This window comes from Plecotus auritus (genome assembly GCF_963455305.1).
Source record: "Plecotus auritus genome assembly, chromosome: 13".
NCBI classification, from domain to species: domain Eukaryota; kingdom Metazoa; phylum Chordata; class Mammalia; order Chiroptera; family Vespertilionidae; genus Plecotus; species Plecotus auritus.
The window spans coordinates 21,535,772-21,561,586 of NC_137779.1; the positions used below are offsets into that span (position 1 = coordinate 21,535,772).

A 25,815-nucleotide genomic window follows, 5' to 3' on the forward strand; every position below is an offset into this window, starting at 1 on the left:
CATAGGTCGTTGCTCAACCATTGAGCCATGCTGGCCTGGGCTGGAAAGGCCTTTTTTTTTTTTTTTTTTTTTTTGACTAGGTAAGTGTACTTTTTTTTTTTTAAAATATATTTTATTGATTTTTCACAGAGAGGAAGGAAGAGGGATAGAGAGTCAGAAACATCGATGAGAGAGAGACATCGATCAGCTGCCTCCTGCACACCCCCCACTGGGGATGTGCCCACAACCAAGGTACATGCCCTTGACCGGAATCGAACCCGGGACCCCTCAGTCCCCAGGCCGACGCTCTAGCCACTGAGCCAAACTGGCTAGGGCAGTAAGTGTACTTTTTATTGCAAAAGGAGTGGGTGGCTCCACTGCCAGGCCTGCCATGCTCCGCTGGCTTGTAGGTGATGGAGAACTCACCCAGGTAGCGGCCCATCATCTCAGGTTTGATTTCCACCTGCTGGAAGTCTTGCCGTTGTACGTGCCCACCGCCTCCAGCAGGATGATCCGGTCTCCAGGTGTGCCTTCACCACTTGTGGCTTCTCCGTGGGTGGTGCCTCCTGCTTGGCCTTGCGCAGGCGCTTCAGCAGCGAGTGCTGCTTCCTTCGCAGGCCCGGGTTCAGCCGCCACCGCCTCTGCTGCCGGGCACTGCCCAGCCTCATCAGCAGCTCGGAAGACATGCCAAGCAGTTGCTGGAGATCCACGCCCCGTAGGTGAACTTGTGGGAAATCCCCTTCTTTTTCTGCCCCACTTCTGTCATCGCTTCGGTTCTTCGGGAAACAAAAGGCCTTGTGAGTAGAGTACAGCTTTTAGGTGTGGGACACAGCCTTCCACCTTCTTCGTTCTCCCGACGATTATTTTAACTGTTGCTCCACGACCCTGTCTCATACTGCACTTTGTGTCTATTAAAGTCCTGCCTGATGGACTCGTTTGTCAGCAGGCAAGGGAACGCTACCTCTGGGCCCGAAACAGCTGTAATCAAAGGTAGTTAATTGCAGGGCAATACAATACAGCAGTAGGGAGTTTAGAAATCAATTAGCACGCAATTGAAGATGAAAACCAGAAGAGGACTGACTAATTCTGTTTTCCATTTGGGTGGTAGGCTGCCGAAGGAACAGTCACACTAAGGACAGAGTCTTCGCAGGGATATTTCATCAGAAGTAAAGGAAGTTCCCCCAGTTGTCTCTGTTAATCATGAGAAGTGGTGGAGTCCAGGAGAGAGAGATGGTTGGAGGCAGGTCACATTCTGTAGGAGACCTTTCATGATGTTTTGTCTTCTTAACCTCGAATCTACTCCATTCTTTTAGCCATTCTCTGTATGAGTTAAATGTACGTGTTCATGTTGTTCTGTAATTATTCAAAACTGTGTCTCCGTGACCCGTACTGTGTGCCCATCAGCGCTGGAGAGCAGGGCCCTTTGATCTGTTGCCTTTGGAGGCTGAGTTGGGTGGGGGTGGAGGGCACAGGGTGAGTCCGCCATGCCTTTTACTATAGATTAGAGCCACATCATAGATACCAGGGGGTTCATGTTGGGAGTTTAGAGGTATATGATGTGAATAGTGGTACTTAAGACAACGGCTAGATCCATCCCTTTGAAGCCCTCCTAGTAGGTCTGATTTTGAGGACTGCACAGAATGGACACTCTGTACATTTTGAAAATCCTAACCTGCTCTCTAGGCCGAGTTTTTTCCTCTAACCCCAGGGAACCCTCGCCTCTTTCTGTGTTTTCGACTTAGTATAAGGAAAGATGTTAATTCCTATATAAAGGCAATGAAAGTAGTGCAGGCAGAAACTTTATTCACACCTTCTCAAAACCAAATTCTAAGTGTCCTCATGCACCCAGGTCAAGAACCACAGTGTTAGAAGACACTCATCAGGACTCTGATATCCTTATGTTTTACCTTAACTGAGGTTGTGCGGGTCCTGAGATTCAATTGTGTCTTTCCTGTCTGCTTCCCTGTGCTGCCTGCCAGTGAGCTTGGGGTGAAGTTCATTGCCTCTGGGCCTCTCTGCACTCCTGCACAGGGTAAACCAGTGGTCGGCAAACTCATTAGTCAACAGAGCCAAATATCAACAGTACAATGATTGAAATTTCTTTTGAGCCAAATTTTTAAAACTTAAACTATATAGGTAGGTACATTGTTATTAACTTAATTAGGGTACTCCTTCAATTGCATCGCACTGTACGTGTGCGCCCGCACGTGGTATTTTGTGGAAGAGCCACACTCGGGGCCAAAGAGCCGCATGTGGCTCGCGAGCCGCGGTTTGCCAACCACTGGGGTAAACGATCATGCCACCTGGACCTTCCAGTTGTCATTAGCTTGTCAAGCCTTAGGTCATCGATCCTCTTCAGCAGGCTTTGTCCTTCTCCAACCGGGCTCCTCGATTCCCACCTGAAGATCCACGTCTGCTCCTTAGTCCCCAAAACGCCTAGACCAGTGGTCGGCAAACCATGGCTCGTGAGCCACATGCGGCTCTTTGGCCCCTTGAGTGTGGCTCTTCCACAAAATACCACGGCCTGGACGAGTCTATTTTGAAGAAGTGGCATTAGAAGAAGTTTAAGTTTAAAAAATTTGGCTCTCAAAAGCAATTTCAATCGTTGTACGGTTGATATTTGGCTCTGTTGACTGATGAGTTTGCTGACCGCTGGCCTAGATGAAGGCAGCTGCTCTTTATGTCGTGTAGTCCTAGCTTCTGAGAGTCAGCAACCTTTCCCTTTCAACCTCGCCGCTTGTTGGACAATGATTGGCATTCCAGTTCACACTCCTGGGCTCTTGCTTCCTTCTCTGCCCCTAATCCCACTCATTATTCTTTATTATTTACACTCCGATGCAAACTAGTTGAGGGCTGAGTTCTCACATTCCTCAGTTCATAGCACACTGCCATTCCTAAGAGGGGGTTATAGACTTCCAAAGAGTACTGTCTCGTTCCCCTTCATCACCGATCCCACTCCTGTTCGCTTTCATCCATAGTTCTCCACACAAAAACCTTTTACAAATCTCATTAAATGGGACATGTATTCTTAGGAAACATGATGGTATTTGCCATCATGTATATGCCAATGAATTTCCATTCCTCTGATTCATCGGGGCTCATTCACATTCTACTTGATCCCAAACAATTCCACACACTTCCTTTATATGCCAGTTTGAAATGTCCCCAGGAAACAGAACCGGAAGTGGCATTGTTGGGTCATGGAATCCATGTGTTTTATTGTATTAGAGCTGCTGTTGTGGATTTAAATATGGCTTCATACATCCATACTTCAATAGAAAGTAAGAGTTCCCATGTGTTCATATCTTAATCAACACTGAAGTTTTATCTACTTCCTGACTCCTGTTTTTTGAAACCATGTTCAAGGGTGTAAAGTGATACCTCATTATTATCGCCAGGCACATGTCTCTGTTTACTGGTGAATGTGAGCATCTCTCTGTGGATTTGTTTGCTTTTGGGGCTTTTCTTCTGTATATGACAGATTCTTCTGCCTATTGTTTTGATTGAGCTGCCTATCTTTTTTTTAATGATTTGGAAGAATTTTTTATATATTTTAGATGTTGATTGCTTATCAGTTTTACATGTTGAAAATAATCTTCCCCTCCCCCTTATTTTCTGTTACCAGTGGTGCGTTGTATGGTGATTAAGAGCATGTATGCTGGAACTAAACTGCCTGGGTTCAAATCCTAGCTATGAGGTCTTAGCGATGGTCCTCAGTTTTTTGTCTGTAAAATGGGCGTAATAAGGATACTTTTTGCAAAGGGCTTTCACTAGGATTAACTGAGTTAAAATAAGTTCTATATGTATATTTTTCAATGCGAACAAATAATTTGTTTTAGGTTTCTAATTTCTCTTTTCCCATTTAGGTTATTAATATTAACTTCACCTTGAAATAATATGATATAACCTTAATATAACAAAAGGTAGGGATCTAGCTCTGTGTTGCCCATGTCCTGAGCCAGTTGTTCAGTATTACCTACTACACATTCAGTCGTGCCTACTAAACATGGGGCTACTGTTTCCATGTTGCGTTTCCTATATATATGCTCAGTTCTTTTCCTCAGCCCTCTTCTTTCTCCATTTTCTTTTATTCCTGGACCTGTGCAATATGTTGTGGTAATCTGCCCCGATTACCTGGAAAACGGCTTTCCTTCCTGCTTTATTTCTGGGGAGTGTGTATCTGCCTGGATCCTTATGTCATTTTTCTGTTCCGCTGTGCTGACAGAGCATGTGATGTGGCTCTCGTGGTTTCCATAAGGTTCTCAGAGGCCATCCTGGACCAAAGAACTCTTACTATATTTTCTTCCTCCGTTGTTAGTCCCCAGGAACTGCAATGTTTTGTTCCTCTGTAAATTGCCAGGGATGGTGTCAGGGGCAGTTAATTAAGATGTTTTCAAGGATGAAAATAAAAATGGCACCACTTGCCATCTCAGGATGCCATTGTAAATGAAAGGAAGTCAAATGTTGTTTGTGCACTGTTGGATGATGTGTGAGTCAGCTTTCTGATTTTGAACCCATGTCATTCCCAGGGGTCTAACTCATTGTGTACCCTCTAACTAAGCTGAAACAGTTCAGACCCACCAATAATTAGACAGGTAAACAAGTAAGCGAGAAGACTAACCACAACAAAATAAATACCATACACTTAACAGGCTACTTAACTTCATTGGTCTTCAGGATACACGGAGAGCTCTAAATTCATTAAAATGGACTCCAGGTTCCATAGGAAGAACTTCCCTGGCCAGGGCTATCTCACCCCTCTGTTTTCCTCTATATTTATGTCAGCAGGACGATTACATGAAAGGGAAGTGAGGAAAAAAAGGTCAGATCTCATATCCCTTCTCATTCTTGGTTCACCCAGCCTTTTGGGGGATGCCCAGAGAGGTTGAGTGGAGTGTAAAACTCTGCTGCAGTGACTGAGGGCTTTGGGGAATTCCAGAGCCTAGGATTCTCAGTCTGGGGGCTCTCCCATAGCCCTTACTCCACAGCACATGGATTCAGTTCACCATCTTCTCACCATCCAGGGGTGACTTGTGTGCCTCTTTTAGTGCTTTTCCTTTGAAGTATCCATACTGGCCCCTCCACTCCACAGTGGTGGACTCTTTAGGTGCCTTGTTCTTTTACAGCTTGCATTATTTAGAAGAGTGATTGGCACAGACTAGGCATTTAGGACATATTTGAATAAATGAAAACGTAGATGAGTGAATTGTGAATACATTGTGGTAACATTATGTATGCAATACCATATTACTTACCCCAATTATATTTAACCTGACACTTCTAAGACAGGAATCCTTTTGCGTCTTGCCAGGATATTTGTCCTCTAGGTAACTTGAATGATGACCAACATTCACATGTTTATGTCATTTACATGTGAGTTCATGCCTCTCTACTCTCATGCTAATTAATTCAGAAGGCATTGATTTAACATCTACCATGAGCATGGTATAACCTCTGAAAGGTGCATGAAAGGAATGCATAATGTGAAAATAGATGAAAAGATAAATGGGCTCTTGGGTCAGATTGCCTAGGTTCAGATTTTGACTTTATTGCTTCAATGCCCTTTGCCTGTCTTCTCATCCGAAAATTGCGATTTTTCTCATAGAGGTACTTTGAAAATTCTAGGAGATAATGTGAATGCAAAGCCTGGCACAGTGTTAACATATCCTGATTGTTAGGTACCAATGTTATATAGCCTCACCTGCAAAATTTACATGGGAAATAAGACACAGTCTGGTCAGTACCCACTATTGAAAGGACGGACGCATATCACCATCACCGATGCTCTATGTCTGTATGTGTCCTCTGAGCCCCACCCCCTTTAGTTTGCAAACTCCTTGGAGGGGTCTCCCCCATTGGCAAGTGAACATTCTGCTCTCAGTGGCTGCTCTTCAAATGTGTAATCCATTCTTTATGGATTCAGGAAGTATGTGGATTCAGAAAATAGTCCTCTTTCCCAGTTCATTTTCTGCTTTTTCCCATCCTCTGTATCTTCAGGTAATGGGTGAGATCCAAATAAGGGTTTTTCTTATGTGAAGTCTGGACTTCTAGGTTTTTAATGCACAAAAATGTAAGAAAAAATACAGCCCTGGCTGGTTTGGCTTAGTGGATAGAGTGTTGGCCTGTGGACTGAAGGGTCCCAGGTTCTATTCCGGTCCAGGTTCGATTGGGGTTGCGGGCTTGGTCCCCAGTGGGGGACATGGAGGAGTCAGTTGATCAGTGATTCTCTCTCATCATTGATTTTTCTGTCTCTCTATTCCTCTCCCTCCCTCTCTGAAGTCATATCCTATGTAATAAAGAGGGAATATGCTAATTGACCATCACTCCATCACAAAGATGGCTGCACCCACAGCTGAGGCCAAGTTCACATAAGGAGCCTTAATGAGCAATCAGCAGGGACCTGAGGCTATGCCCTCCCCTGCTCCTGTGGGGCTTGACAGGGGAACTCAGGCTGAGTCCCCCACCCACAGGGCTTGACAGCAGACCTCAGGCCACATACCCCACCCTGGCGTCAGGCTGGGGGACCTCAGACTGCACCCCCCACCCCAGTGCCAGGCCAGGGGACCTGAGGCCATGCCCCCTGCCCCGCAGGGCTTGATGGGGGACCTCAAGGTGTACTTTCTGTCCTGGTGCTGGGCTAGGGGACCTCAGGCTGCTCCCCCCGTCCCAGCACCAGGCTGGGGGACCTCAGGCTGCATCCCCCACCAGGTGGGGCTTGACAGGGGACCTCAGGCCGCACCCCTCGCCCCAGCACCGGGCCAGGGGATCTGAGGGTGCACCCCTTCTGCCTGGCTGGGCTTGACAGGGGACCTTAGCCGTGCCCCTCACCCAGCGGGGCTTGACGGGGGACCTCAAGGTGCACCCCCAGTGCTGGGTCAGGGGAACTCAGGCTGTGCCTCCACCCAGCAGGGCTTGATGGGGGACCTCAGGCTTCACCCTCCTCCCGGTGTTGGGCCGGGGGACCTGAGCTTGTGTCCCCCTGCCTGGTGGGGCTTGATGGGGGACCTCAGGCCATGCCCCCCACCCAGCGGGGCTTGACAGGGGATCTCAGGCCATGTCCCCCACCTGGCGGGGCTTGATGTAGGACCTCAAGGCACACCCCCACCCTGATCTGGGCTGGGGGACCTCAGGCCATGCCCCCCATCCTGGTGCTGGGCCAGGGGACCTGAGGCTACGCCCCCTGCCCAGCAGGGCTTGACAAGGGTGGAACTGGCTGGGTCTGGATCTAGCCCAAGGGGGCGGGGGTGGCCGGGTCTGGGTTTCACGTGATTTTGAGGTGCATGTGGGTGGGTGGGGACTTGACTCTGGGACCTGTGGTGTGCCCCAGACTCAGACAGGAGGAAGGTTTTCATATACATTTTACTAATTTTCTTTCATCTCTGACACTTCTATTATAGAGAAAGGGCAAATAGCAATATTAAATTATTTCCTCTAATTAATCCCCTTCTAATGTGCACAAATTTCATGCACCGGGTCACTAGTATATATATAAAAGAAAAAAAATCCAACAAGCTATAAAATAGTAGACCCCTCCATGAATACATGTGTCATCATCGCTGCCCTCTTTACTTGAATGACCCTCCCTCCAGGGATTATGGAAAGGTGAGCATATGAGTGTCTGTGTGTCACCCACACGTGTGCTGGAGTTGCTTCCCACCCGATGGAGTCCTGTGGTTGTTTGGTGCTGTTGCAGTCTGAGTCTGTGTGAATGTCTTTTCTCAACAGTTTTCTACTCAGGAGGGGGAGCATGGGTTGGCTTTGAGAGTCCTCAGCTTACAGCTACTACACTCAAAAGGAAGAGGATCACCAGAGGAGAGCATCTCTGGAGTGGAATTTCAAGTCTCTGTGCTCAACAGAAAAAGGAAGAAGTTCCGCCCAGAATTTTTTCTTCTTTATCTTGGAGAGCTTTGGGTATGTTCTGTGCAGCACCAGCGATGCAGTGAGCTAGACTGGGGACCCCCACAGCCTCAGCGGTGAATCCCGTGCCTACAGCACCAGCATTCAGTCCTTGGTGACGCCGAACTACACTCCACAGGGTCTGGTTACACTTTCAAAATGAACTAAGTAGCATTTGAATCATTTTAAACATGTGATCAGTGCAGTTGGATTGCTGTTTTTTTTCCTTTTTAAAAATTTTGTTTGGAAAATCATGAAAGCAGTTTAACTCCAGTTTCCATCTGTTTAAAGGGATAAAGTTGAAGCAATCACAGGACTGTGCGTGTGCTTAGAACTGAGCCTGAGTGAATAGAGGAGATGGGGGGTTAGGATTATTCTTGTTCCTGTTTGTCTCAGCTACCAATTGGCCTGGTGGGAGGCAGTTTGGGGTCCTGGACAGCAGTCAGTCAGTCACCACTTACTTATAAGCTGCCTTTTCCATTTGACAATTTTCAATGTTCTCTTCACATTTCCTACCCTTAGGAATTGTCTGATGTGTTCATGTTCCCATAAATTCTTCCTGTCTTCTTGTTTTGTTTTTAAACACTAGGATGTGGGCATACTGGTTAACACACACACACACACACTATAGGAGGAATCTTGAGGGTCAATTTTCTCCCCTCTCTGGCTCCCTTACCCCTCACCCCGACTCTAGTTCAGCAGAAACCACCTTCACAAATGAGTGGATCCAGTTAATAGTATCTATATAATGAAAGCTAAGCAACCGTTAGGCAGAATGACCAGTTGCTATGATGTGCACTGACCACCAGGGGCAGACGCTCAACACAGGAGCTGCCCCCTGGTGGTCAGTGCACTCCCACAGAAGCCAGGCTCACGGGGAGCACAGCAGCAGTGGCGGGAGCCTCTCCTGCCTCCGTGGCAGTGCTAAGGAAGGAACAGCAAGCCGTGTGGTAAGAAGCAGCAAGCAAGCCCCCCCCCCCTCCAAGTGCAAAAATTTTGTGCACCGGGCCTCTAGTAAATAATACAGCCCAATATGCTCTTTGAAGTTCCAAGATCCACAGTTCGGGGGCATGCTCTCAGGATGTGGAGACTTTGTCATACCCCTGTTTCTAATGCGAGAAAGGAAGCAAGCCCGCGATGAAGGATCTTTCGCATTGCAAAGAGTCGCAGCCAAAAGTCCCACGTGATGACACAGCTCCCATTCCCATAGTCCTGCTCCCTCCAGAGCATGGGTACATTTAATTTCTCACCACTGTTACTTAAATGAAGAGCAGCATGAGGAACACAGAGAATGAAAAATGTCCACCTGTGTGGGTAGCACACGGCCACTAATCTTTTCTGACATTTACTCTCACTCACGAGCACAGGGGTGACCAGCCCCACCAGTGCTGGATGCTAAAGATAAATGTCAGCCCATCCATTGGAAGCTTCCTGTGCATACATGCATATTGGAAATCAAATACATCTGGCACATCACACACTGAGGCTCGAGTGCCCATCCTTCAGACGCGCATTGATTGCTCTCCGCCACCCCACTTCCCACCACCGCTTGATAGAATTGGAGAATGGTGGACTAGTTGGCTGCATTTTTAATAGAAGTGAAAACACCCACTAAGCTGAACAGTTTTCACATCATCCGCCTTTATGGCTGTGCTTTGTCTCCCCACGTGCTGCCAAATTTCCCAAGAGCATCTGCTCTTCCTATTGTGCAAACACTGAGCCGGTGCATGTCACGCAAGGGCTATTCTACCCCTGCCAGATAGTGCTGTACATTTTAATTGTCCCTCAGATTGGGCTCCACCAGTCACTCAGGTGCAATCCGCTTCTTCAGCCACAGGCAGCAGAAGTCATAATATTTGTGAGCAATTGCTTCGCACACATAAAGAAAAAGAGGGTTTTGATTTTAAGGTGGTGCCATTTCATTGACTAATTGACTCTTAACCTTGAATATATAAAGCTATTTGAACATTGTGCTTACATGATATGTTTAAAGGCTTATGCGAATATACCTCATAAGCGCTGGAAGCATAAAATAGAAAGAGGAGATTTTGGGTTTTTTGGATACTGTAAAAATCTGATGTCCAATTAAGATCTGAAGCAAGAATTCAGGGAACCATTAACAATACAGTATAACATGGCCTCTGATATGCATGAACAGCCCAAAATAATTTATGGAGAAAATCAATCATGAGCTAAAGGAAAAAGGAAGTGGCCCAGATTAATTACAGAGTCAGGCGGGCCTATCAGAGCAGCTGAAGTGATGTCCGGGGAGGAGGCCCTTCCTCCAGGGCCTTCCATGGTGGGAAGGAAAGGAAGGAGCCATGTGAAGTCAGGTTCAGGTGTAACTTCTGGAATGTTAGCAAAGAGAGCACATATCACTTATTTGGTCGAGATAAAAAGGCTGCTTTGAAAATGAAGGTGTATCTCACCCTTGAATAGGAAGTGTGAATTGTCAGTGGAAGGCATGACAGCAATGCCTGGAAAACCCAGAACAAAATCATAATAAATTGAATATAAGGAATGCAAAAGAGCTAATGATTTGAATATTTAACTTGTCACGTATTTTTCTTCAAAATAGCCATAGATTCATAGAATGCTTGCAATGGAGATATCCAGTCTTGTGGTTTTCAAATGACTTTGGCCAGAGAACCTGTTCTTCTGAACAAATATTATCCAATATCAAGAGATTAAAGCAAACGGACAAAATCAGACAACAAAAACATAGACCTCTTTGGCTGACGAGCTGACGAGGTTTGAAGCTCTTTCCTTTCTGTCTGTGTCTGTCCTAGAGGCCTCCACAGCAGGACCCTGGCACTCTATGGAACAGGATTGGAACACAATTTTCCCTGCTGTTAGTTCCCAAATGCCTGCATATTCTCAATCAAAACATGTTTCCATAGTTTAATAAGTGCTTATTTTATTTTACTGTAAATATTTTTTCATTTTTCAATTACAGATGACATACAATATTATATTAATTTCAGGTGCACAACCCAGTGATTAGATATTATATAACACACTTAAGTTATCAACCTGATAGGTTCAGTACCCATCTGACACTACACATACTCATTATAGGATTACTGACTATACTAGTATTCCTTATGCTATATCTTACATTCCCATGCCCAGCCCTTCACCTTTTTCACCAATCTCTCCAACTCATCCAGGAATCTTTTTATCTGTTCTTCCATTCTAAATGATAGCTTTGCTGGGTACAGTAATCTTGCTTGTAGATCTTTGCTTTTCCTCACTTTGAATACTTCATGCCAATCCCTCTGACCTGCAAAGTTTCTGTTTGTGAAATTAGTTGACAGTCTTATGGGAGCTCCCTTGTAGGTAGCTAAATGCTTTTTTCTTGCTGCTTTTAAAATTCTCTCTTTGTCTTTAACTATTGGCATTTTAATTATGATGTTGTCTTGGTGTGAGCCAATTTGGGGTCATTTTGTTTGGGACTCTGTGCTTCCTGGACTAGTATGTCTTTTTTCTTTACTACATTAGGGAAATTTTCTATCATTATTTTTTTCACATAGCTTTTCAATTCCTTGCTCTCTTCTCATTCTAGCACACCCCTGATGTGGAAGTTGGTATGCTTAAAGTTGTTCCTGTGTTTGTTTCTATGTATCAGGTAGACCTCCTATGTCTCCTGGGCTTGGTAGAGTGGCCTAATATAATAGGTGTTGTGTAGGGCCCAGGGGTACAGCCTCTCCAATCACCCGAGTGGGGCACTCCAGGTATGCCCCCTGTGTGGGCTGTGTATACCCTTCTGTTGTAGTTGCACCTTGATTGCTATTGGCATCTCAATTGGGAGGGATTTACTCCCAGGCCAATCAGCTGTAAGAACTGGCATCAGTCACTGTGGAAGATCAGCTGTGCAGGGACCAACCCTACATAGCAGGACTTACTTCAGTCGGGCTCTGGTGCTTGCTGAGTCTGCCCCTTGAGTGTGTTGCTTGTAGAGGTGTCTCTGGGGCCTCCAGAGGTGCAGGCCAAGGTCAGCCACCAACCAACATAAGCTACAAAGCAATCTACAGATGGCTGCTACTTTTGCTGGACTTGAATGTGCCCAAGAGAGGCCAAACTGTGAACGAAGGGCAGCTGCCACTAGAGCTGGGCTTGGGGCCACTGAGTGAGAGGTAAAGGACATGCTGAGGCCAGATGTCACTTGTTTGAGAGATTTTAGCAAAGTCTGAAGCATGAGCCAAGACATGCCTCTGAATGGAAAAGCCACTGGAAACAACTTGTGTGGGCCACAATTTGGTGGTGGGAGGGGACTCTGGAAATCACCAGGGCCGAGCAAACAGTGTGAGCCTGGTTGATAGAGACTGAGATAGGAGGTCTGCCTGCTGGCTGTGTGAGGGAAGGGCTCAGTTAAGGAACAATGGTCTCTGCCTGTACTTCTGTCTGGGAAAAAGCTGCCCCTTCAGCCCTTGTCCTGAAACCAGATGATTCAGTTTCACCCTATAGGTCCCTAGTGCCTTTTGAGCTGCTTCCCAGTGCTAGAGCTCTGCTCTAGTGAATCCAAGTAATTCTGTGCTTGGACCCTTTAAGAGGAACTGCCTGGGACTCCAGCAGCCTCCATCTCACTCAGCAATATTCTGTACTGATTTTTACAGCCAGAAGTTATGGGGATTTCTCTTCCTGGCATAGAACCCTGGGCTGGGGGACTTGGTATGGGGCTGGAACCTCTTGCTCTAAATGAGGGACCTCCGCAACCAAGATGTTTCTCCCAATGTTTATCAGCCACAAGTGGAGGTAGGACCAGCCCATTCAGTGTCTCTGCCCCTCCTACCAGTTCTGATGTGGCTTTTTTATATCCTCAGTTGTAGGACTTCTGTGAGCTACATTTCAGGCAGTTCTGAATGATGGCTGTTCTGTAGTTTAGTTGTAATTTTTCAGAAGTCATTTTTAGTTGTTTTCAGCCCATTTTAGATTGCAGGTTCATTTGAGTACTGCAACAGAACACAATTAATATGTAAAAGCCTGCTGTGAGAACAAATATATTTCTTTTTTATGTAATAGTTTATTTTTAATTTATCTTTATTGTATTGTTGAAAGTATTAAAGATGCCCCCCTTTTATCCCCATTGACCCCTCCACCCCACCCCCTTCCCCACCCCCACCCCAGGCCTTCACCACACTATTGTCTGTGTCCATGGGTTATGCATATAATATGCATATTAGTTCTTTGATCAATCTCTCCCAACTCCCACTCCCCACTCCCTGCATTTCCTCTGAGATTTGTCAGTTTTTAAAAATATTTTTTTATTGATTTCAGAGAGGACGGGAAAGGGAGAGAGAGATAGAAACATCAATGATGAGAGAGAATCATTGATCAGCTGCCTCCTGCACACTCCACACTGGGGATCGAGCCTGCAACCTGGCCATGTTCCCTGACCAGGAATTGAACCATGACTCCTGGTTCATAGGTCGATGCTCAACCACTGAGCAACACTGGCTGGGCTTCAGTTTAGTTTGTAATTTTGATGTGGTTGTGGGAGTTCTCCAGTATTGCATTCACCTATGCTTGCTATTTTGATCAGAACTCACTTAATTTAATACGTTTTTAGAATGCTGCTTGTATAATCCAGATGGTGGACAATGGCAATGCATATTAGTACATTGAAGATTGGGGGGAATCCTTTGGTTTTGAAATGTGTTCACCTGCATATGAGAGTGAGCCTAACTCTGGAACTCTTTACAGCGGTCGCCAACAGGTGGTCCGCGGACCACTGGTGGTCCGAAAAGTTGGCGACCACTGCCCTATAATGCAGTTTAGGAAACAGATATTGGGAGGGTTCTGGTTTAATTCCCTCACTTTTTAAATGGGGGTCCTGAGGCTCAGAGGACCAGTGAAATAACCTGTTCTGGGTGGCAAAATTGAAGCAGAGTTGAGAACCAGATGTAGGACTTCTGGATCAGTGAAGCTAAGGTGGTTTCCAGGTATATTCTTTTCACTGTCTCAGCATGCCTGTGGGCAGGTAGCAGTCATATTCTGGTTTGTCCATGGGGAACACAGAAAGTCAAGGTTACCTGGTCAAACCCGAGTATAGTTCCACCTTCTGTGCCCTGGTCCGCTTACTGCATGCTGAGTCATTCTAGCTCTCGGGGTGTAGGGAAGAGTAAGGCTGTTCAATATTTTCTATATTAGGACATGCTTAGGCCGAGATTTAAGCCAAACAAGGCGTGCGATGGCATAATTAGCAATGTCATAGTAGTTTCTCAAGGTTTAAAGGCACCAGTGCACATTCACAACCCTTCGTAGTGATTTAAGCTGTTTTGCTAAATGTTGTCATTAGACAATTGGGCAAACCTCCGGCCAAGGTTAAGTACTACCCATGTGGACTATGGGAATGCAATGAAGGCAGTTACAGAACCCTCCCTACTGCTTGTGCTTAATTAAGATATGACCAGGCAGTCTTTCTGTGGCCATTCATTTATTGTCTAGCAATTCAATGAGGGGTAATTGTTTGAGGGTGTTTGAGAGACACTTGCCTCATTATTAACTCAAAAGTGCCTAGAAGGCAGCACTAACTCGTCATTCTTTCTTGACACCCACTTTTTGACAGTACTTCACGTTTAGACATCATGGCTCAAGCGTTCCGAGTCTGTGGATATTCTAATGGAATTGGAGACATCTAATTACTAATGGGCAGTTAATGATAATGGCCCTTTGTGAATATGTAGGGAGATTCTGTACAAGGAACTCATTGCTCTTTGCACATATTAATTAAGATAGATAAGCAGATTGTGACAGACAGGTAGCTTTGTATCTTTGTCGATGCTGAGTAAACTGAGTCATACTCAAATTGTCCCTTTTTGATAAAGAACAATTAATTGTTTGTTGATTTGAAACCACATGGATTATAGTTTTAAAAGTAATTGAATAGGAACAAGAGTTGTAGGGAAGTGGAGGGAATTGATGTCAAGGGAAAATTCAAAGTTTTATTACACTATTTGGATGCCTTAGTTACTTCTATTCATATATTTTTGAAATAGGAGTTGGTAACTTTACTGGATTGGTAGCCAGACCATAAACAGTAGATAGGCTGTTGGCAAAGTGATACCTGTCATATCCAGAACAAGGTTCATTACTAAGGTAGTAATTCTCTTTTCAGTCTGAACTGTATACAGCTGAGGGCTGGAGAAGGTAGAATTCAGGTGTCCTGAAACTGAGCTCTGGGCTGCCTAGGGTTTTAGTAGGCAGCGTGGTTTCCAGCTAAAAAGCTACAGCATGGCTCTGTTTGTGGCTTCCCGGTTAACTGAGACCACAGCCGGGTGTCCCTGCCGTCGTTCCCCTTCTCTCACTCCAATCAGAGGCTGGAGTGGTCTTGATGAGTCTCTGCAGGCACTTCCTCCTCAACCAAGGGATGAGTCATTGGCATGAAGCCGTTTAAGCTATTAAAATGTAACTCTTTTAAGGAAACGCTCTGCTTACCCTGTGTCCCCTGGCACCTGTGCAGTGTCTCTGTGGCCAGAGAGGACCAGAGGGGACACACGCATCATCCTTGGTTTTGGCTCTTGTTGGAATATCCAGTGTTTCTATGCTGGGTTCGGATTTGTTCTGGTTTAGTTGAGATCACCCTGCATGTGGTCTAGGGCCCTGGAGAGGAGAGGAAAAAACCTAAATATTGCAGCTTGAAATGATGTGAAAGACTGCCCATCTGCCTAAAGGGAAAAGCCGGTGATGAGACACACTGGGGGCGGTGGACGACACTGGGGATGGTGGATGACACTGGGGACGGTGGATGACACTGGGGATGGTGGATGACACTGGGGATGCCGTGTGAACGGAATGCTCCCTGTTTGTGCACAGGAACTGGTTCTGAGGAGTTTGTGATCATCACCAGTGCGGGGCACTTTGTTAAAATGATTAAGGGAATGCACAGGAAGCGAGGGTGTAAAGGTTAAGAAGGGGCACAGAGATAAAATGAACTGGAGGATGGAAAGGAAGAGCAAGTGCAGGGGCAGCAGGAGGAAGGGGCACAGATGGGGAAATGGATAGGACACTACCGCTGCTTGAATTGCAGGAGCCGCTGGGGGCAGTGCCAAAGGACCTGCCTGCCCAGAGGAGAGGGTCCTTCCAGCCAGGGTGACCTCCTATGAAAAGTAGAGTTTCTGCTTCTCTAACATGTGTCCTTTGAAACAACATTGGAGACATGGCAAATGAAGGGAAAGGAAGGTGGGGTAAAGGGGAAACCATGGTAATTCTTTGACAGATGATTTTTAAAAGCAGTGATTTGGGTTCTTTATTCCTTACACATCATGAAGGACCCAGGCTGTGTTGCCCGTAGCTTTAAGATCTGGGATCCTATTAAAACCTTTTCTTGTTTAGTAACTCAGTGCTTTGGAAACTCACTAAGAAAAAAGCCAATTTAATCAAGGCAAGATTTAGCACAAAGAAAGGCCCTGATCTTGCCTTTCTGCAGAAAAACTTTCAGGATCAAATAGCTTATGGTTTTCATTTCCCTAAAGAATCCCTGTGGAATCAGCAGTCGGGGGAGGGCACACCCAGGTCCTGCTTCTTTACACTGAGGCCTCACCACTTCCTTAGCTACTTAAAGAAAAGGACAGTTTTTCAGTAATGCTATTGGGGAAAAAAAAACATGACCTACTAGTAAACCAGGGGCAAAGCCAACCTACCTGATGCCTGAGGTAGGAGAAGGTTGGTTGGTTTATCTTGTCCCCAAGAGCTCCCTTCCTTAAGGACAGACAGCATATCATCAATTGCTGAATGGCAGTATGGCACAAGGACAGGAAATGCTGGAGTTGGGGGGACACAGATTTGAGCCCAACTGCTGCTTGGGGTCTCTCTACATTATGTAAATTACAAGCCCTATTCATCTGTTTGTTTGTTTTTACATCTTTAAATGGAGGGGATAGGATTAAAAGAACGAAGTGTCACTGAATTCACTCAGTGTAAGTTTTTCTTGTGCTCACTCACAGTTGAAAATGAGTGTTTCTGATGGTTGGGGAGGAGAACGGTCCTACTCGCCACTTACTCAGGGACGCAGGTAACAAAAGCTTGGCTCTTCTGAGCAGGTGGCATCCGGGACCACCCAGGCATCATCTTCCAGCCAAACGAAGAGGCAAGAGCGTAGAGGAGCACAGGTAGGAAGGAGGCTTGTCAGGGCCATCAGATTCATGTCATATCTGCTCCCATTCCTTTGGCTGAAAGGCAGTCATCTGGTCTACCTGCCTGCAGAGCTTGAGGAAAAGAAGTCGAATGCTAAGAAAAAGATGGGACGTGGATTAAGTAGCTACCAATTTTAGCCATGATATTTCAGCAAATATCCATTTGCATCTTTCTTTACATATGCAGAGCACACACAGCACCGAGTTAGATGACTCAAAATTCAATCCAACTATGGCATCCAGCTTAGAGTCCAAATTCACTTGGGCATATTCACTGCTTTTCTTCATGACTAGACATGGGTTTTCATGGAAAAGTGATCTATAATGGGCAAGAACGCCACTTATTATTCCAACATTGTTTTTTATTGAGGTATAATTGACCTATAACATTATATTAAGTTTCAGGTGTGCAACATCATGGTTTGATTTTTGTATATACTGCAAAAAGATCACCACACACGTTTAAAAAAAAGTCTAGTTAATCCCCATCACCATACATAGTTACAGGTTTTTGTATGTGTGTGTGTGAATTAGGACTTAAGATTTACTCTTTTAGTGACTTTCAAATATGCAGTACAGTATTAATAGTCACCATGCTGTGCATATCATCCTATGACTTATTTGTTTTATAACGGAAAGTTATGACAGTGTTAAAAATATATATTTATTGATTTCAGAGAGAAAGGGAGAGGGAGAGAGAGATAGAAATATCAGTGATGAGAGAGGATCATTGATTGGCTGCCTCCTACATGCACCACACTGGATATCAAGCTTACAACCTGGGCATGTGCCCTGACCGGGAATGATCCCATGATCTCTTGGTTCATAGGTCGACGCTTATCCACTGAGCCACGTTGGCTGGGCAGTTATGACATCTTTTTAATGGGGTCGCAGGACTGGATTATCACTATAAAACATTTGGAAATTGGAGAATTTGGGGAAGAGAAGAGTTGGAGACAGGAAGCAGTTGCTGGTCCAGGCAGTTGGGCTACCTGTGCCTGGCCCTGGGAGACAGTCCTTCCTTAGACTCTGACACTGTACAGGGGAAGTCTCTCATCTGCTGTTCATGGGCAGTTCATCCCCATTGGGGAGTTCTCTGTTCCCTGTCCTCCACGCGCACATATAATGTGGTCATTGTTGCGCACAGACTCTTTGAGTGATTGATGGAGCTCATTTCCTGTGAGTGGATGCTGGGGATCTAGGCAGTTGATTCGTCATCAGAGGCTTTTTTAAAGTAGACCCCTGGTTTCTTTAGCTGGAAATTCCTTCAACAGTGCCATAAACTTCAGCTTTATTTGTTTCCAGGCCACATGAAAAATGTTAAAAGTCATACCTGGCTAGAACTCTCAAGCCAACATCATTTCCTTCCTTTGTCAACTGAGCATGGCTACCCTGAGGTCATGGAGAGAAAGGCCTTGGTGTGGAAGCTAAGGGGGAGTAGCCATCCTTTGCTGATTTCCACAAAGGTGAGCTCTTGTTTCCAGCTTGGATGTCTTAGTGGGCTTAGAACTATTCTCTATCTTTTTATCTTCCTGATATGTGGGATCAAGTTTCCGTTAGGAGGCCTCAAATTTCTAGAATCTTAATCTATCTATTCATCTATTTATCTATCTCTCATTTTAATATCTGCTTGAAAACTGACTTTTTTTTTTCTCCCTGAGCTCATCTCTTTCTTGTAACCAGAGAAGTGTATCTAATTAATATACATGAACACTTTGACTTTATTTCTTTATTTGCTTATCCATTCATTTATTCATTCATTCATCCATTCTTGGAGAATTACAGGCTCAGTAGGCCCCTGGTTTGCTTTAGAAGTGACCAAAGGTGACAGTTTTACGAGATGTTTTGCTATTTCAGAGCAGGGTCCCAGCCTTGTAGCCCATCTGTCTGCACTCTTGATATTCATGGCCCAGAGGGGTGCTGCGTGTTGTAAAGAGTGGAAGGCTCTGCTTCTTGCGGTCATTTGGAGGTGCTGTGTGACTTCCAAGTTTGGCCCTGTGTCTGGGTGATGGGGAGAGCACAGAGCAGCACCTGAAGGAGCCTTTAAAGGGCTGGGTTTGGGAAGCCCACGCATGTCACCTCCACTTTCCTTCTATCAGATAGAACTCGGTCCCAGCGTCACACATAATTGCAGGAAAGCTGGGGAAATGGTATCCAGTGAAGCACTCGGGAAGAAGAGAAAGCAAGTTTTGGTGAATAGCCATCCATCTGTCTCATAAATACGCACCATGTATAACTGTTGTAAGGATTGAAATAGGCTATTTAAAGGGCCTGTCATGAGGGTACATCTCATCATAAATACTTGTCGTTCTCCTCAGCTGCCTTCTCACTCTAGATAGACCCAAATTAACCAATAAGTGCTTAATAAACATAGAAGAAATGAATGAATAAATATGAATCAATATTTATATTTCTCCTCTGAATGGGGGATCTCTGAAACCTGCCCCGTTTTGGATGGATCTATGTTAAATCTCTTTATGGTTTTTCTTTGAATTGGAAACATCTGTGAGGAAACAAACTATTTTCCAAAGAAACCCATCTGGTCCATTGGAAACTGTTTCAAAGTTGAACCATCAACCCTGACAGGTCCTTTGGCCGCTAAAGATTCAGCCCTCAGGGACATGTCCATGCTGGCTGTCAACATGGAATGGCATGGCAGACACAGGACGGAGGCCACCTGCTGCGCTGGGCTTTGCATCCTCTTTAAACTCACCTGCCTTGAAATGCACGCTCCACACACATTTTCTTTTCTTTCCCCCAGCTTTTAAACCACTTGGTTTTATTTCCATTGGCTATCTACCCAGAAGCGGCATTGCTGGATCATATGGTAGTTCTATTTTTAATTTTTTAAGGAACTACCATGCTGTTATCCATAGTGGCCGTGCCAGGTTACATTTCTACCAACAGTGTGCAAGGTTTGTCTTTCTTTCATATCCCTGCTGCCACATGTTATCTCCCATCTTTTTGATGCTATCCACCCTAACAGGTGTGAGGTGATAGCTCCTCTGTGATTTTGATTGGCATTTTCCTGATGATTAGTGATGTTGAGCACTTTTCATGTACCTGCTGGCCATATGTATCTCTTCTTTGGAAAACTTTTTATTCGGGTTCTTTGCCTAGTTTTTAATTGGGTTATTTTGGGGGTGGGGGGGAAGTTGTTTGTTTTGCTTTTTTTTTTTTTTTTTTTGCTATGGATTTGTATGCGTTCTCTTAGGGACACTGACTCCTTTTTGGATATGTGGCTTGCAAAGTGCTTTCCGTACTTTGCCTTTACATTTTGACGGTGGTTTCCTTTGCTATGCAGAAGCTTTTATTTTATGTGATCTGACTTGTTTACTTTTGCTTTCTTTTGCTTTTGCTTTGGTGTCAAATTCAAAAAAGCATTGCCAAGACCAATATATATTTTTAAATATATTTTATTGATTTTTTACAGAGAGGAAGGGAGAGGGATAGAGAGTTAGAAACATTGATGAGAGAGCAATATCGATCAGCTGCCTCCTGCACACCCCCTACTGGGGATGTGCCCACAACCAAGGTACATGCCTTTGACCGGAATCGAACCTGGGACCCTTCAGTCCGCAGGCCGATGCTCAATCCACTGAGCCAAACCGGTCAGGGCACCAAGACCAATATTAATGAGCTTACTCCTATGATATCTTCTAGGTTTTTATGGTTTCGCTTATTATGCTTGTCTTTAATTAATTTTGAGTTGATTATTGTGTATGGCACAAGTTAGGAGTTCATTTTCACTCTTTTGCATAGTTTAGGAATTAAATATTTATTGTGTCATGGAGTATATGGGACCTGCATGTACTTAACCTCACAAGAGACTCTCCCTAACCATCGTGTCTAAAATCACAGCTCCCTTTATCCAGCACTTTCTATCTTTATTTTTTTAAAGAATATATATTTATTGATTTCAGAGTGGAAGGGAGAGAGTGAGAGAGAGAAAGAGAGAAACATCAATGATGAAAGAGAATCATTGATCGGCTGCCTCCTGTTCACCCTGTACTGGGGATGGAGCTTGCTATCTGGGCATGTGCCCTGACCTGGAATCCAACTGTGATTTCCTGGTTTATAGGTCAAAGCTCAATCACTGAACCACACTGGCCAGGTATCTCTGTTTCCTTAACACACAACTACCAGCATATTACTTGTTTTTGTTGTTGTTGTTTTTGCTTGTATTCCTCATCCTATATAATAAAAGGCTAATACGCAAATAAACCAAATGGCGGAACAACCGAAGAACCGGTTGCTATGACGTGTGCTGACCACCAGGGGGTGTGCACGGAACATGGCAGGCGTTGGCTGTGGTGGGATGGTGGAGCAGGTGAGCAGGGGTGCCAGATTAAGGCGGGGTGCCAGTCACTGCCATCGGCAAGCCTCTGGTGGTTACTGAAAATTATTTGCTCCCCTGCGCCGCATTCCCACCCGGCGCTTGCACCTGTTGCTGGCACCGGCCCTGCTTGCACCCACTGATGGCACTGGAGCCACTGCTCGTACCCACTGATGGTGCCTGGGGCCGGCCCTGGTCACTCTGTGTCATCAGCGGGCTGCTGGCCCCAATTGCCCCTCAGGGCTTCTCCACTTTCCCCTGCTCCTGAGGGGCAATCGGGGCAGCAGCTGCCGCTTGCACCTGCTGCTGACACTGGCCCCAGTCACTCCACACCTTCAGCGGGTAAGACTGGGGTCATCAGTGCATGGGAGCGGTGGCTGTGGGAGCAGGGCTGCCGGCAGACAGGGGACTGGGGACCACGGTAGGAGGGGCCGGGTGGGGTGAGGAAGATGAGCCAAGATCCACCCCTGTGCCTACCGCAGCCTCAAGGCCCACAGTTCCTTTCAAGGTGCACAGATTTGTGCATTGGGCCCCTCGTCTATAATAAAAGCTATGTGAGGTCCAGGATTTTTTTTATTGCTTTTGTTATAGCTCTTTTGCCACTGCCTAGAATATTGTCTGACTATAAAAGCATTCAATAAGTTGAATGAATAAATGATTCTTAATCCTTGCTCTTAAGTAACTTAAATTTTAGTAGGGGAAATCTAAGACATAACCACATAATTATGAGACAAAAAAATAAAAACAGGATATTAATTACCTTAAGAAGTTATAGGAATAATAAAGAGGACAAAAAGAGAAAGGGACAAATAGTTTTTATTCATTTGACTCATGCCAAATGAACTGTGCTTACATTATTTTATTGATTTCGGTCCCTACAGTAGTTCTACAAAATAGGTGGCCAGTATTCCATTTCACAGATGAGGAAAATGATACTCTAAAAGGCAGTCATTTGTCCAATGTTACTTAAGCAGCACATGGTGGAAACAAGATATTAATACAGTATATCTGGCTTGTTTATCTACACCAGTGATTTATAAAGTTCTTCATATTCTCCTGTAAGAATACACATATTTTAATTGTAGTGTTCAGATAGTGCTCACACATGTGTGCACACGTGGACACACAGAAGTATGTACTTTGTTATGTGTAGAGCTTTCCAATATTTTTTATTCAATCTGTTCAATATATTCAATTCTATTCTATAAATTCTGTTTCATTTCATCCCTACCTGCCATATCCTATTTCTTAATTTGATTTTGACCCATCCAAATGTTTTTGCAGCAAAGCAAATAAGTTGCAAAGCAGAATTGAAAATATATGCTCTTTCCGGTGTTGCCTGATGCTGAAAGCAACCAGAGATCTCAGCCACATGCTGAGGATTGGAGGGTGAGGAAGAGTTATTTAGGAGGTAATGTTTGAGCTGGGCCATGAATGATGGTTTGGGTACGAGGGAAACTTTAAAAGTAATAACCATTTCACCCATTTGGGCAATGGTTCTCCCATAATTTAGACTCCTATCAAATAATCCAGATGCTTGCAATTTATGATGAGCCTGAAGAAAAGTCAAATGCTCTAATGCTTTGCTTTCCTCATTCGGAGAGCCCATCAGTCAGTCAATTGGTGAGTCATTGTTTTCGCCCAGGAAGTAATTATTGAACCCTAGTTATGTGTTAGGCAGTGGGCTGGCCATGCTGTTTGCCCTTAAGGAGCATATGTTTATATTTCTTTCTGTGAGCTGACTTGGCAACTACCCCAGTGCACTGGGTGTACCCACTCTATTCCACTGTCGCTGGGGGGCTGGTGCTCCCCCCTCCTTGGCTGTAGGCTGGGCAGCCTGGGTGTACAGCATTACTCTCTCCTTTCTTGGATCTTGAAATGGGATTTTTAAGTTAAAATGGAGCTATTCTTTGTGGCCTGATGGCATATTGATTGGTGGTGGTGGGTGTTCTGGGGAAAAGCCTTCTGTGTGCCAATGGTTCCAGACGTGGTGGGGCAGGTTTATAGATGTTGTCATCATCTCTTTTGCCTGAGATCGGGTTTTTGTCTTCAAGTCAGGGAAATGAAAGCTGCCTCATTCATTGAAGTCAGGCGTTTTCTAGAGAAATGTGTATGTGTGGCTCCACGGGCAGCCCCTTCATTTGAAGAGTTTTCTGGATCTGATGAATTGATTTCCGGCAGAGGTGGTTGGGTAGCTGAGCTGAGGCAATGAGGCCTCTGATGAGATGGGTTCTAACAAAAGCTCCCTATTGTACATGGATTTCAGATGACTTAAACATAGCATCAAACAGCAATATATTTTTTCTTATGTTAAGCCCATAGTAATGAACTTGGATTATCTTGGAATGGGCATATAAGTAAATCAAGATATATAAACACCAAGTAAAATAGAGACACCACCTTCCTGACCCTGTAAACCTAGCTACAGTAGTCCTGGAACATTCTGTACCATTTTTTATTCTATTTTTAATAGAGATTTAAAATAGAGACTTGCAATAGTGATTATTGATACTATGATCAATCACTGAGGTATGTTGCTGAAAATGTAGCTACTAATTTATTTTTATTTTTTTATTTTTTTATTTTTTACAATATGCTGAGCTGAAAGTCCTTCGAGGACCATTCTGTGTTATATGCCTCATGTTATTTTCTGCCTAGTGTTTTATAAAAAGTAGCTGCTCAACAATGTACTAACGGACAAGTTTGTACAAACGAGTATATCGACACAGCAATTTGTCATTTATAAAATACTTTCCTATACATTTCATCATTTGATTTAAAAAAACCACAATGATTTATTTTGTGATTTGTTCTTATTAAGTCTTTCTGAAATATTTAACTTACTCTTCATAGAATGAAACTACAATATGAAATTGCCTGGAATAAAAGAAACTAATTCCTGGCTGTTATTCACCTAACTTATGGAATCAGAAAAGCAGGAGTAGGTATGATGTGGGACATTTAGTCTTACCACATGATAGCTCTTCAAGCTTCTATTTTATAGTTACGCACGAGATTTCTCTTCCTATTGCATTGGCCAAAGCAAGTCAGATGGCCAAAACTGATGTCAGTGGGGTGAAATGTAAACCCCTTTCATTGGGAGAAGCTAAAAATACTTGAAAAAATAAAACAATATACCTCATACTGATATTATGAAATGCTGAGATTGGGGTAGAAGAATTAATCGCGTATTGATTTTGATCATCAAAAGTAACCATACGTTTGGCAGATTAGATTTTATTCACTGCATTTGATAGACAAAACAGCCTAAGCCTAATTTTTAAAGATAGATTTTCAAGTCTCAGAGCTAAGTAATAAATGACAAATTCAAATTTGAACTGAAATTTAAATCTGACTCTTCCTAACTTGAATCTACACCTGATATTCTTCACGACCATCCTCCATATGTGAGTGTCTGCGTGGCAGAGACTGGAATGAAAAATGAAAATTTTCCAGCTCTAGGATCCTGGAAAATTTGTTTTTAAATTTTAGTTTATATACTTTATATTCCTTAAGGTGACCAGGGCCGAACCAGGGTTATTCTCTCTGTTCATGGATATGATGGTCATGTTTAGCTTTTTTAAAATTATTATTATTACGATTTCCACTTTTGACATATGCATGCATGCATATGTGTGTGCATAATGTCTGGTTTCCCCAGTCCTCTGCAGGACCTTAGCACAATATTCTTATAGATTCAGCTAAAACTGCCGAGTTTCAAATCAGAAATTAGTTCTGATTCTGTTGATGTAAACCTGAACAGAGAAGGGAAACATAATCCAGCTTCCTGCATTATTAAGATTTCAGATATACAGTTTTGATAAAAGCTTGCAAGTACAAAATTTGCTATCGAGCCTAATGTAGCATGGAGGATTTTGTCTGAGCTAGCAAAGGATCACATTTTCATCTCCTATAAGACAGGGACTGAGCTCTTTAACCTATTTTCCACAAGCACACTCTACGAAATAAAGAGTATTTCATTATGAATCTTGCCTGGTTTTAGAATGGGTGGGCTCTCAACCCAGTTCCCTGATAAATCATATTCCGTGTGGGTGATATACACACCCACTAACCTAAGCAGGAACATTGACTTCAGCTACAGGAAAACCAATACTGCACAACAGATGGGCTGGATGACTCATTCAGTTCGATTCATAGTTGCTGTACATTTAGTACTATAGTGTGTGCTATAGAGAAGATGCAGTACTCCTGCTGTGAAGGGATGTGTTATATTATCTTGGGGGAAGTGCTGAGGAAGCAATATTTAAAAGAATCTTTTTTCATTTGACCTGCTTCCCTTTTCCTAAAATGGTGGGGGTTGAAGAGAGAAATCCATCTACTACGTTGAATAGTTGAAAACAACCATCACATAGCAAGAGGGTGTGTGGCTTGAAGGTCAGAAATTGAGTCATTGCAGGCCATAGATAGTCACTTGTCAACGTTTTCTTCATTTGGCACCCTGTTCTGATG

The 25,815-nt window shown here is 44.2% G+C and overlaps 1 protein-coding gene and 1 pseudogene across 5 annotated transcripts in view; one reads left to right on the forward strand and one right to left on the reverse strand.

The window, feature by feature from the left end:
- The window catches only part of LOC308238185 (small ribosomal subunit protein uS19-like), a 26,816-nt pseudogene extending 26,071 nt beyond the window's left edge, over positions 1-745 (reverse strand). The window contains exon 1 of the transcript in view: positions 327-745. The product of the transcript in view is annotated as a small ribosomal subunit protein uS19-like (transcript). The remainder of the gene's footprint in view (positions 1-326) is intronic.
- NTM (neurotrimin) overlaps positions 1-25,815 on the forward strand; it is a 910,128-nt gene that overhangs the window by 557,646 nt on the left and 326,667 nt on the right. The window lies entirely within an intron of this gene.